Below are 10,912 nucleotides of genomic sequence, written 5' to 3' on the forward strand. Positions count from 1 at the left end.
TGAGTACTCTACCCGATTAGTTTTTTGCAATGATCGGTCAAGCCGTTTCACTAAAATTAGTGTAAATGTACAAAAACTTTTGCCCAGTTTTTTTCTAAAATCCTTAAATCGAATTTATAAATTAATAAACCACTCGAAAGATATTTTTGGGAAATCATAGTTTTTAGTTTTTAGTAAAGATCGGCCAAGACGTTTCTTTGTAATTAGTTAAATAATGTGAAACAAAATTTATTTTGTTATTAAAGTTTATAAACTATACACATAGTATATTCTTAAAGTAAAATTACATATATAAGTAATATTATAATTAGTGCAAACATTATAATAATGTGTTTTTCCGACTTTTTAAAATAATTTACATATTTGTTTTATTCGACATATAAAGATGTTCAAAGTGCGGCCCTGGTTTCTTGTTAAATGTAGTCCTGCTTTCTGATTGGTTGCCTCGTTTTGACAGCTCCAAATATATAAATGGCGGACAATTCTCGTTACTTCTACGAAAATGCTCCTGTAATCGCTTCGAAGTATCAGGCGAACAGAAACGTCAGAATATATATATGAAAGTGTAATATTATTCGCGCACAATGTGTGGTGTGACTATAATGAATTCAAATAACCTCAATGTAAGTACAAATTGATTATCATTACGATTATTATATTTCAAATGGAATGTCATGTGGCTATTATATATTATATTTTTTATATCAATTCCTGTTTTTATGATTATTATTAAAACTTATTTCTATGTTAATTATTAAAATTAAACTTTTAATTAAATTGTTACATTGTTACATGTAGTTATCTAGTAAAAATTATCACTATCTAGTGTTTCTTGTAATGAATCTATATTCTTTTCACAGGTGCTTATAACTTGTAAGGAAACAAGGAAGAAAATATTAAATGAAATATATTATTGATGAATTTATGTAGAGGCATACACTAGATACCATTTTGTTGTATTTAACTGTCTTCCCAGAAATATACATTAAACAGAAAAACAGAGATGATGAATAGAAGATCGAGTAAGTTTTGTAACAATTTATATACTATTATATATAATAGTTTTAGGAAGTTTAATTTTATTCATATGAAAACTTAAATATCGAACTACAATTCCGATGAATTTGTCAAGTCATGTGATAATAGAATAGAATAAAGTGATAAATCAAAGTAGTAATGTCAGTATATTAAACTTCAGTTGTAGTTACATAAAACATCAATATTTTTAAATGAAATGAATTAAAAAATATTGAGATATGCATATTTCTTTATGTAAGAAACACAATTCTGTACAAAAGTACATTTTGCTCACAATAATCTAATTATAAGAAAATACCACGTAAATCTATTAGAATTTCATGTGAATGTAGTTGAATCAAATGAAATGAGTGAATTCACTGTAAGTCATTCTATAGATAAATTCTTTATTGAATCAGACTTATACCTACAATTCTTTTTATAATGAAAAATGAATTCTTTGTCCTTTCAAAAGTACTTTGAAGAAAAGCAATACTGAGTTTTAATTAATTGTCGATGAATTGATAATTATTAATGTGCTTTGAATAATATACATACTAGTTTCTATTCATGCTTTTAGAATGAATTGAGATTAAAAATAAGAACTTTATATAGTGCATATAATATGTATGTTTTACAAACAAGTATTTAATTATTAACAATATTTTCACTGAATTTCTATTTTATAGTGTTATGGATTTTTTCACTGTTGCAAGTATACATACTTTGGAGAAAAATAATTGTTTGTGATGGTAACAGGATTGTCCCTGTACTTCAGAGATAATAAGGCAAGTTCTGATACATATATTAATAGTATGCATTTATGCTGATTTACAAATGCTGAAATCTTTAGAAATATAAATGTAGGTAACTATGATTTTGTGCATGTACTGCAAAATAAGAATGAAGAATTATATTATGAGAGAAGAAAACTTCAAGCTTCTAAATATATTTATACAATCTTGTGGAAATGTGAATATTTTTCATCACATGCAGATAAAAGATCAGATAGTAACCATATATTTTTCCTTATGATACCTACAAATACAATAGATAAATCGTAAAACTAAGAAAGGAAAGTAGATATAACTTCATACACAAAAAGCAAATGTAAAATATTTAATATTTTAACATTATAAAAATAAATATATTCTTTAAATATTTAATATTTAAAATAGTATAATTACAAGCATTTAAGTAATTTGATACTGAATGATCAGAATTAATATAATTTTTCATAATAATAAAGTAATTTATAAGAACTTTACCACCAAAAATAAGAATGGTTTGACTATTACTTTCATATGATGATACTTTATTATATGATATAGTTTATTATTTAATTAATTTAGCTAGTAATATATATTACTATTACTAGTTATATAACATATCATTATTCATTATTACAACCTAAATATTTTCGCTATAGGAAATTCCAAGAATCCAGAACGATGTGTCTATCCAGAACTTACGATGGATCGCCTCAAATGCAGCCTATAGGAGTACCTTTAACTGAAACTAACCTACGAAGCACAATTAAGGAAGATGAAATATCTGAGCATGAGCAATATAATGATATAAAATAAGTTTTAAATACATTTCAATTATATTTTGATAAATAAACTTTAAGGCAAATTAAAGTTGTCTGTGCCAGCAATAATATTCTTAGTACTAATACAATTTATTATTTTATTATTACAAGTCATTTTTTCCATTATAGGAGGTTTCAAGTTTTTTACCCTGAACATCATTCTTGTTTATCAATTATCCTGAGTATCTTAAGTTCAATCCTTGCAGTGAACCACTTCCAACGCAGACTTTAGGAGTACCTTTAACTGGACCTTTTACAGTTCCATAGTTACCATTTCACACCTATTGATGATATAGATTTGAAACAATCTGTCGACAACTTGAATAAGTAATAAGGAAGATGAAACATCTGAGAATGAATATTATAATGATGTAAAAAGCAAGTTGCCTTTGTATCTTTGAGAAGAAGTGAAACGACAGTGTAAATGTTTAAAGACTAGCTTTAGTTACATATGATATTCTTTGTATTGTCTTTTTATCAAATCAAGTCAAGTACTTCATGTAAATGGTCTTTATAGAATGATGTGCTATGCAATGCAATATATGTCCATTTATTTATTTAGATTTAAAATGTAATTGATAGTAATCAAGTTAATGTTTATTAATTTAATTAGTAATAATTATGTTCTGGCAATTAAAATTGTATTTGAGTCTTCAATAACTGCATAAATTATTATTGTATTATAAAAGCTTATGGTATATAATTTATATTTTCAGCTCGTTTTAAGTACGAAATTGAAATCAAATATTTATTAATGAGCTAAAATAATAAACAATTTTAACCGGAAAAAAATATATTTTCAAGCAAATTTATTAACTTTGAACAAATATACTTCATAATTTTTGTAGATTAAATTTCCTGTTTGAATTTCGCGCTTTAAATTGTACAAGATTGGGGCAGCGGTCAATTAGCTAACTTCAATTGCTTCAAATGTCAAGAGATTTTTGTGAATGAACTTAATCTCGCGTTAATTAAGAGTTTTTAATTAAATCCTTGATTAGTTTTAATTAAATTGTGCATAAAATCGTTTAATTAAATCTGTAGATCAATCTGACATAAAAAATATATCGTGCAACATTTGTAAAAAGTTAAAAAAATGGATATGTGTGGAAATGCATATGTGTACCTTGAATAGTAATAATTATCTCTTTCAGGACCCCCATATCGAATCAATATTATAATTAAACCTTTTACTTTCAGTGCTGATGTATCCTTTATCTATATATATGCAATTAGCAATTGTATAATTTATATATGAATGTGTATACTTTTGTAGGTTATGGTAGCACATTTCCACATATCTATTTATTCAATTTTAAGTTCACAAAAGTCTCTAATGTAAGTCGTGTCTTGCGTGTTTCGTAGAGAATTTACTCGGACAATTGTAAAATGTCAAATAGACTTGTAAAAGACAAAGTTATGTAGTGGTTCTAAAGTAGTGATATTGTGTCGAGTACTTGAGATTTCTGGCCCAATGTTTTGGGAGCTGCTGCAGAGGATATTTAACAATGTAAGTGCAAAGCATGTTTTTTACATAGCGAGTCAAAGAATATTTTTCTAGAATTATATACAGGTATTTATCGTACTATATCTGTTGCACCTATAGTGTTTTCAATATTCAATATTTAACTTATATATATATATATATATATATATATATATATATACATATATATTAAGTTTTTCTTAATTTTGGATTTAAAGCAGTCAAATGATTTTGAAAATCTTTACTTCAACACAATATTGTTTGTCATCTTTAGTGAAACTATAATTCAATAAAAATTCATAAAAAGATATTACTTTTAATTTATGTTCTGAAAGAAGTTTACAATTATTGACCGAGTTTGTGTTACATGCTACTTTTTATGTTTGTAACAATAATATTTCTTATTTATTATGTATTTAATGCTTGTTTTTCATATTAAATGAAATTAATAAATGAAAATTAGTTTGAAAGTGCCTCGAGAACTTGTCACTTTGTTATTCAATATCATTTATAAAGCAGTCTGTATATATTTTAGTGGAATATTTTCTGACTCGTGCATTATTAATATACACCTAAGTCTGTTTTTACACGGTCTTTTTGTACACGGTTTTGATATAACACGGTTTGAAAATTGAATATTTTCAATTTTTTTACACGATTTTATTCCATTTAGCACGATTTGAAATTTTATGTACTTAAATTTATTTGTCAAATTTAATTTTTGCGAAGTATGTTCATATCACAAAAAAGTATTTATGAAAGAAAAAAGTCTGACAGTATCGATAGTTTGCGAACACTAGCGTAAAGATTTAAGTGAATTCCCCTTTAGCGCGTACAAACAATTTTTACTGGTCAAAGCAAATGTTTAGATAAACATGAATTCTTGTTCTTAAAAATTCTTGTTTTTCACTAATTTTAATAGGTTTTAGAGATTAGGAACAAATCACCCATTTTTGTATAAGATCAATGTCTTTTTTACACGTTTTTTTTTTTACACGGCTTCTTCTGGAACCAATCTACCGTGTAAAAACAGACTTAGGTGTAATTATATACATATAGAAAATATAGTTTATATCATAATATACAAGTCAATATCATTTTTTACATAGTATACCTTATACAATCTATTTTTTGTTCGCACAACAACTATTGTGCGAATAAAAGATTTTAAATTTATTTGGCAGACATATGTATGAAAAACTAGGTTCTTATTTAATTTGTTATGGGGAAAACATGTTGATTCAGTTTTTTTATTTATTTATTCAAGTGCATTTTATACTTGTTTTAAATATATATAAAAGAGAAAAGTTTCTATTTCTCTTATGTATCAAAGATGCTGAATAATCATATAATATTCCACCAGAGATTCTTTTGCTCTATAAATAACACTATGAACTGATTTTGTGTGGAATTCAGAATTTTTATAAGAATATTAAATTTTTGCTACCAAATTATTAGTTAACTAATACAGCTTTTTGTGGGCATCGATTACTTTTTTGCTGAAGGGGTCCTAGCATCCTTCCTTAGGTAACTCCTAAATTGATGGTATTTTGTTACAAATTACAAATATACTTTGTTACAAAAATCTCTTTTTTATCACACTTGTTCATTATTATACAGAAAAAATATTTGTATTTGTATTTGACATTTCCAGTATCAAGAATCATGTGTTTTCCCTGTAGCGACATTGTCTGCATGTACATTCTTATTTATGGATAACACGATTGTTGGTTTTGATCAAAATATTTCAAATACTCAATACAACTTACCAAATTGTTAATTAAATGCAGCTTTTAAAAGTCTTTTACTGTAGTTTAATTTTAAATTTATTCAATTATATTGCTGCATAGCTAAATGATAGATTTTTATTCTTTTATTGATAAAAACAAGTTTGATCAAGACATGCAATCAAAGTTTCAAAGAGTTGACTTGAATGATTAGACAAAACATAATTTTGTTAAGAAGTTTATTATTCGATTCAAGTTGTAAAAATTATTTAACTCAATTTCTAAAGGATAACAATCAGATTTAAACAGTTTTGAAGTAGTTAATGTTCACATTTGAATTTTTTTTATTATTTCATTTTACAAGTTTTATTGAATTTCTTTTATAGCTTTTTCTAATAATTTGTATATTATTCAAGTCAACTACATTTGTTTTTGTCTCGATTAATTGTAAAGGTTTCACATGTTTTATCAAGTCGTATAAACGATTTTAGTTCGATTAATATGATTTCATTTCATCGATTAATTAAATAATTCTCTCGAATAATTTTTTTTTTTTTATGAGTCCAAATTTTTTGATCATAATTCTTTCGAATAATTTTTTTTTTTAAGTCCTTTCAGATATTTTTTTTTCTAAGTCCAAATTTTCTGATTATAATTCTTTCGAATAATTTTTATTTTCTAAGTTCTTTTAGATAATTTTTTTTTCTAAGTCCAAATTTTCTGAAACCTTTTCAATTAAGACAGACGAGTTATTTATGCATGCTGTATTATCCCAAAGCCAACATTCGAATGAATGAGGCTCACATTGAATATTTCACAACGAGAAAATTTTATTGGGACAAAGTTAAAAATTTTAACTAAGTCCCAGTAATTTTTTCTCGTTGTGAAAATTTCAACGTTGACCTCATTTCATTCGAGTGTTGGCTTTGGGAATTGGTGTGAGGGAACACTAAAAAACATAAAAAAGTTTCAGCATTGAACAGAAAAGAGAAAAATTCATCTGGGACTTAGGGGGGTTTTTTTAGGTTCCTCCACCTCCCCTTCCCCTCCTCCTCCTCCTTTTTTTCCCATTTTTTTCTTTTTTTTTCATTTTTTTTTCATTTTTTTTTTCATTTTTTTTCATGTTGTGGTTTTTGGGTAGATTCTTGGATTCGGCATGGATCTTCCGCAATGTGTCTCCCTGCGTGTAACCTCTCGCATCATGGACCTCAGGTTGACCATCACCTCGTGTGTTCGTTTCAGGACCCTTTGCGCCTGCCAACAGCTATTCACCAGCACTGCTCCATTTTTTCTGCTTCCGAGTTGGTCGTCGTCGCCTTCAGCTGGATTCGATCCGTCTCACCTTGTGCCTGCCTCCAGAGCGATTTCACCGAGTATGCGGTCACTTAAACCGCTCGGCTATTTAAGTTATTGATGATAAAAGTTATTTTTATTCCTATATTGTATTAATATTGAATTTTAATAAAGAATATGTATCATACACATCTCTCTTATTCATCATCTGCCTCTACCCCTCTCTTTCCCCAGTGCTTCCTCTTTTTTTTTTTTTTTTTTTTTTCTATGTATCTCTCTTACAGTCAAGTGCGAAACTTGAATTTTTGGTTTTTCAGAAATTTACTAAGTGTCAAGGTCGAAATGCGACACCTGAATTTAATATTTTGAACTAATATTTGATATTTATGAAAAACTATACATTCGAATTTTCAAGCATCTTGGGGATTTGAACCGAGAAACAATGAGCAACCGTAGTGGCAACTTAACGATCTCGGCCAATTGGTTATGAAGAACCGTCCTCTATTTTTAAAAATATAAAGTCTTATTTTGATAATGAAAGATATAAGCTTCCTAAAAAAGTTGTGTGCCAATTGTGCGAATGGCCGAGGTCGTAAAGATACGGTCGGTTTAGGACAGAATAATAATTCGAGGTTCGCTAGATCGAACCCACTTATCTGAAAAAAAAATTAAATTCAATAATTTTTCTAACTGTGTAAATAAATAAGATATATAGATAAATAATTAAATTTATTGAGTGCTGCCAGTATTACAAAAATTGACATAATATACATGTGCATATATATAAATATAAATGTATATATATATATATATATATATATATATATATATATATATAATATATAAAAGATAACAAATAATAGGAAGAGGATAATTTTTAATAAATTCATATTCACGCCTGGTTAGCAGTAAACCAAACCTACTTTGGTGTAATTTAAAAATCCTTTTTTTTCGATGGAAAACCGGTCTATCAGGGGCAGCCAAAATTGGTCAAAATCATGACTTTCAAATGCAATTTTGAGGCCCTTAATGAATGAAATTGATAATTTTAATGAATGCATTGTGTAGACTAAAGTACAATCTTTATACCAAAACAAAAAAATTACAAATTTATCGTCGTCTTCATAGTTAAAATCAGCTTCAAAGTCGGCCATTTTTCAAACTTCAAATTGGTAACAAATGCAGAAGAATTTTTTTTTCCAAAAACTGATTTCATATTCGGTATCAGCGCCTCGAAAACTATCAGAGTCGGTCAAAACATTTTGAAAATCGCGAAAAAAAATTTTCATTTCATTAGTAAAATTTTGATTTTGCAACCAAAGATTTCGATTTTTCAGGGGGTGTATGTGGGTTTATCCAAAAACGGATAATATTTTCAAAATCAGCGTCCCAAAATCAATCAAAACCAATCAAAACATTTTGAAAATCGCGAAAAAAAAACGATTTTTTTTTAAAAAAATCGATTTTGCAACCAAAGATTTCGATTTTTTGCGGGGGTGTATGTGGGTTTATCCAAAAACGGATAGCATTTTTGAAATCAGCGTCCTAAAATCTTTTGGAATCAGTCAAAACATTTCGAAAATTGCGAAAACAAATCTATTTTTTTGCTAAAATTACGATGTTGCACACAAAGTTTTCGTTGTTTGGTTGATGATACACGTTCTGAAAGCTCATCAAACAGGATAATTTTGTCCTTTCTATCAAAAAGACTTTGTCCAATTAGTGGTTGCAAGGTTCCTTTTAAGGCATTCTTATAAGTCATAGGCACCTGTAATAAGAATCGAAATTTATTCTAAGGATATGCATCTAAAATAGGATCATTTCCAAAGCTTAGAAAATGCATAGGCAATCCATGAATTAAACTTCAAATGAATTTGTAGAATACATCATTTATTATGATCGAATAATTTGGTAAAAGTTTTAAAAAGCATGAATAGCAGTCTATGTTTGTAATATGGTTTAGTAGTTATAAATCTAAATTTTATCTATTTTTTTCTAATATTGATAAATTGAAATGCCTAGAACAAAATTTTCAAGTTGTTTGATAAAATGTACACAGACACAAATTCGCGTTTCAGTTAAAAATTATACGAAATTTTAGTATAAATATATATACTAGTTTGCACTAAATTTCAGTAAGTTTTTAATAAGTAATTTTAGTAATTTTAGTATATTTATACCAAACCAAAAAATATACAGATTTATCATCGTCTTCATAGTTAAAATCAGCTTCAAAGTTGGTAATTTTTCAAACTTCAAGTTGGTCGTAGGAGGTAGAAGGAATTTTTGTTTTCAAAAACTGATTTCAGATTCGGAAACAGCGACTCGAAAACTATCAGAATAGATCAAAACATTTGAAAAATCGCGAAAAAAAATGTTCATTTCATTAGTAAAATTTTGATTTTGCAAACAAAGATTTCGATTTTTCGCAGAGGTATGTATATTTATTAAAAATGGATTACATTTTCGAATTCAGCGTCTCAAAATCTATTAAAAAAAATCAAAACATTTTAAAAATCGCGAAAAAAACTCGATTTTTTGGGAAAAAAAATCGATATTGCAGCCAAAGATTCCGATTTTTCGCAGTGTATGTGGATTTATCCAAAAACGGATAGAATTTTTAAAATCAGCGTCTCAAAATCTTTTGAAATCAGTCAAAACATTTCGAAAATTTCGTTAGTTATTTAGTTTTGCAGTGGTACTCGCCCTGAAAGCTCATCAAACAGATAATTTCGTCCTTCTCATCAAAAAGACTTTGTCCAATTAGTTGTTGATTATATTTTTCCTCTATTATAGGGGAGACCCAGGATTTATGGTTCCTTGTAAGGCATTCTTTTCATGCTTTTTAAAACTCAATTTGAATAAATATCAAGTTCAAATCATGGACTATATCTATCCACGGATTTTTTAACAAAGTTTTTGCCGTTTTTTATTTATATGAAATATTCAAAGATATCACGGGTTTTTATTACTTTTTTAAACACCTTTCACTTCATTTGAATATAATAAATATCAAGTTAAATCATGGACTGCCATTCACGCTTTTTTTAAAACATATATACTCAATTTGAATATAATAAATATGAAAATTAAAACCATGAACTGCATGTTGCAACCCAAAACTCCGAGTTTGCGCAGAGGTATGTGCTTTATTTAGAAACAAATAGTATTTTTAAACTCAACTCCCAAAATATATACAAATCAGTTAAAACATCAAAAAATGCGAAAAACTTGATTTTTTTAGAAACAATTCGATGTTGCAACCAAAGATTTTGATATTCTTCTCATGTATCGGAGTTTATCCAAAAAACGGACAGCCTTTTCGAAATCAACGTCCCAAAATCTATTAAAATCAGTCAAAACGTTTTAAAAACCGCGAAAACAAATCCATTTTTTGACAAAATTTCGATGTTGCAACCAAAACAATTTCATTGTTTTACAGTGATATATCCCTGAAAGCTCATCACTCGTGGTAATTTTGTCCATTCATTAAAAAGTCCAATGAGTGATTCTATTTTATTTTATTTTAAAAAAAACATGAACTTACTGTTCATGAAAATAAACCATAGATATGTCTTTGAAAGTATGAAAAAATTAAAACGGCAAAAAATCAGCAAAATAAACCAAGGATATATCTTTGATTTTTTTTTTCTCAATGAAAACCATTCATAAACTCATTTCTTTGGATAAAGACCCCTGATCTTAGCCCTCCAAATAATCCGAGAAAAAAAAGATTATTGATCCAGAATAATGTCGCATTGGTATGAACTACGAAAATATTAAAAAAAAATCACAATA

At 27.3% G+C, this 10,912-nt stretch overlaps 1 long non-coding RNA gene across 1 annotated transcript; it reads left to right on the plus strand.

The window, feature by feature from the left end:
• Positions 1-503: 503 nt before the first annotated feature.
• Positions 504-1,809, plus strand: LOC113383751. The gene is made up of 3 exons (XR_003367757.1): positions 504-623; positions 861-1,022; positions 1,707-1,809. It is a non-coding gene; the product is annotated as an uncharacterized LOC113383751 (long non-coding RNA).
• The last annotated feature ends 9,103 nt before the right edge of the window (positions 1,810-10,912 follow it).

The sequence above is a fragment of the Ctenocephalides felis genome, unplaced genomic scaffold (assembly GCF_003426905.1).
Source record: "Ctenocephalides felis isolate EL2017-DRISC unplaced genomic scaffold, ASM342690v1 CF-g0.4_SCAFFOLD_03570, whole genome shotgun sequence".
Classification (NCBI taxonomy): Eukaryota; Metazoa; Arthropoda; class Insecta; order Siphonaptera; family Pulicidae; genus Ctenocephalides; species Ctenocephalides felis.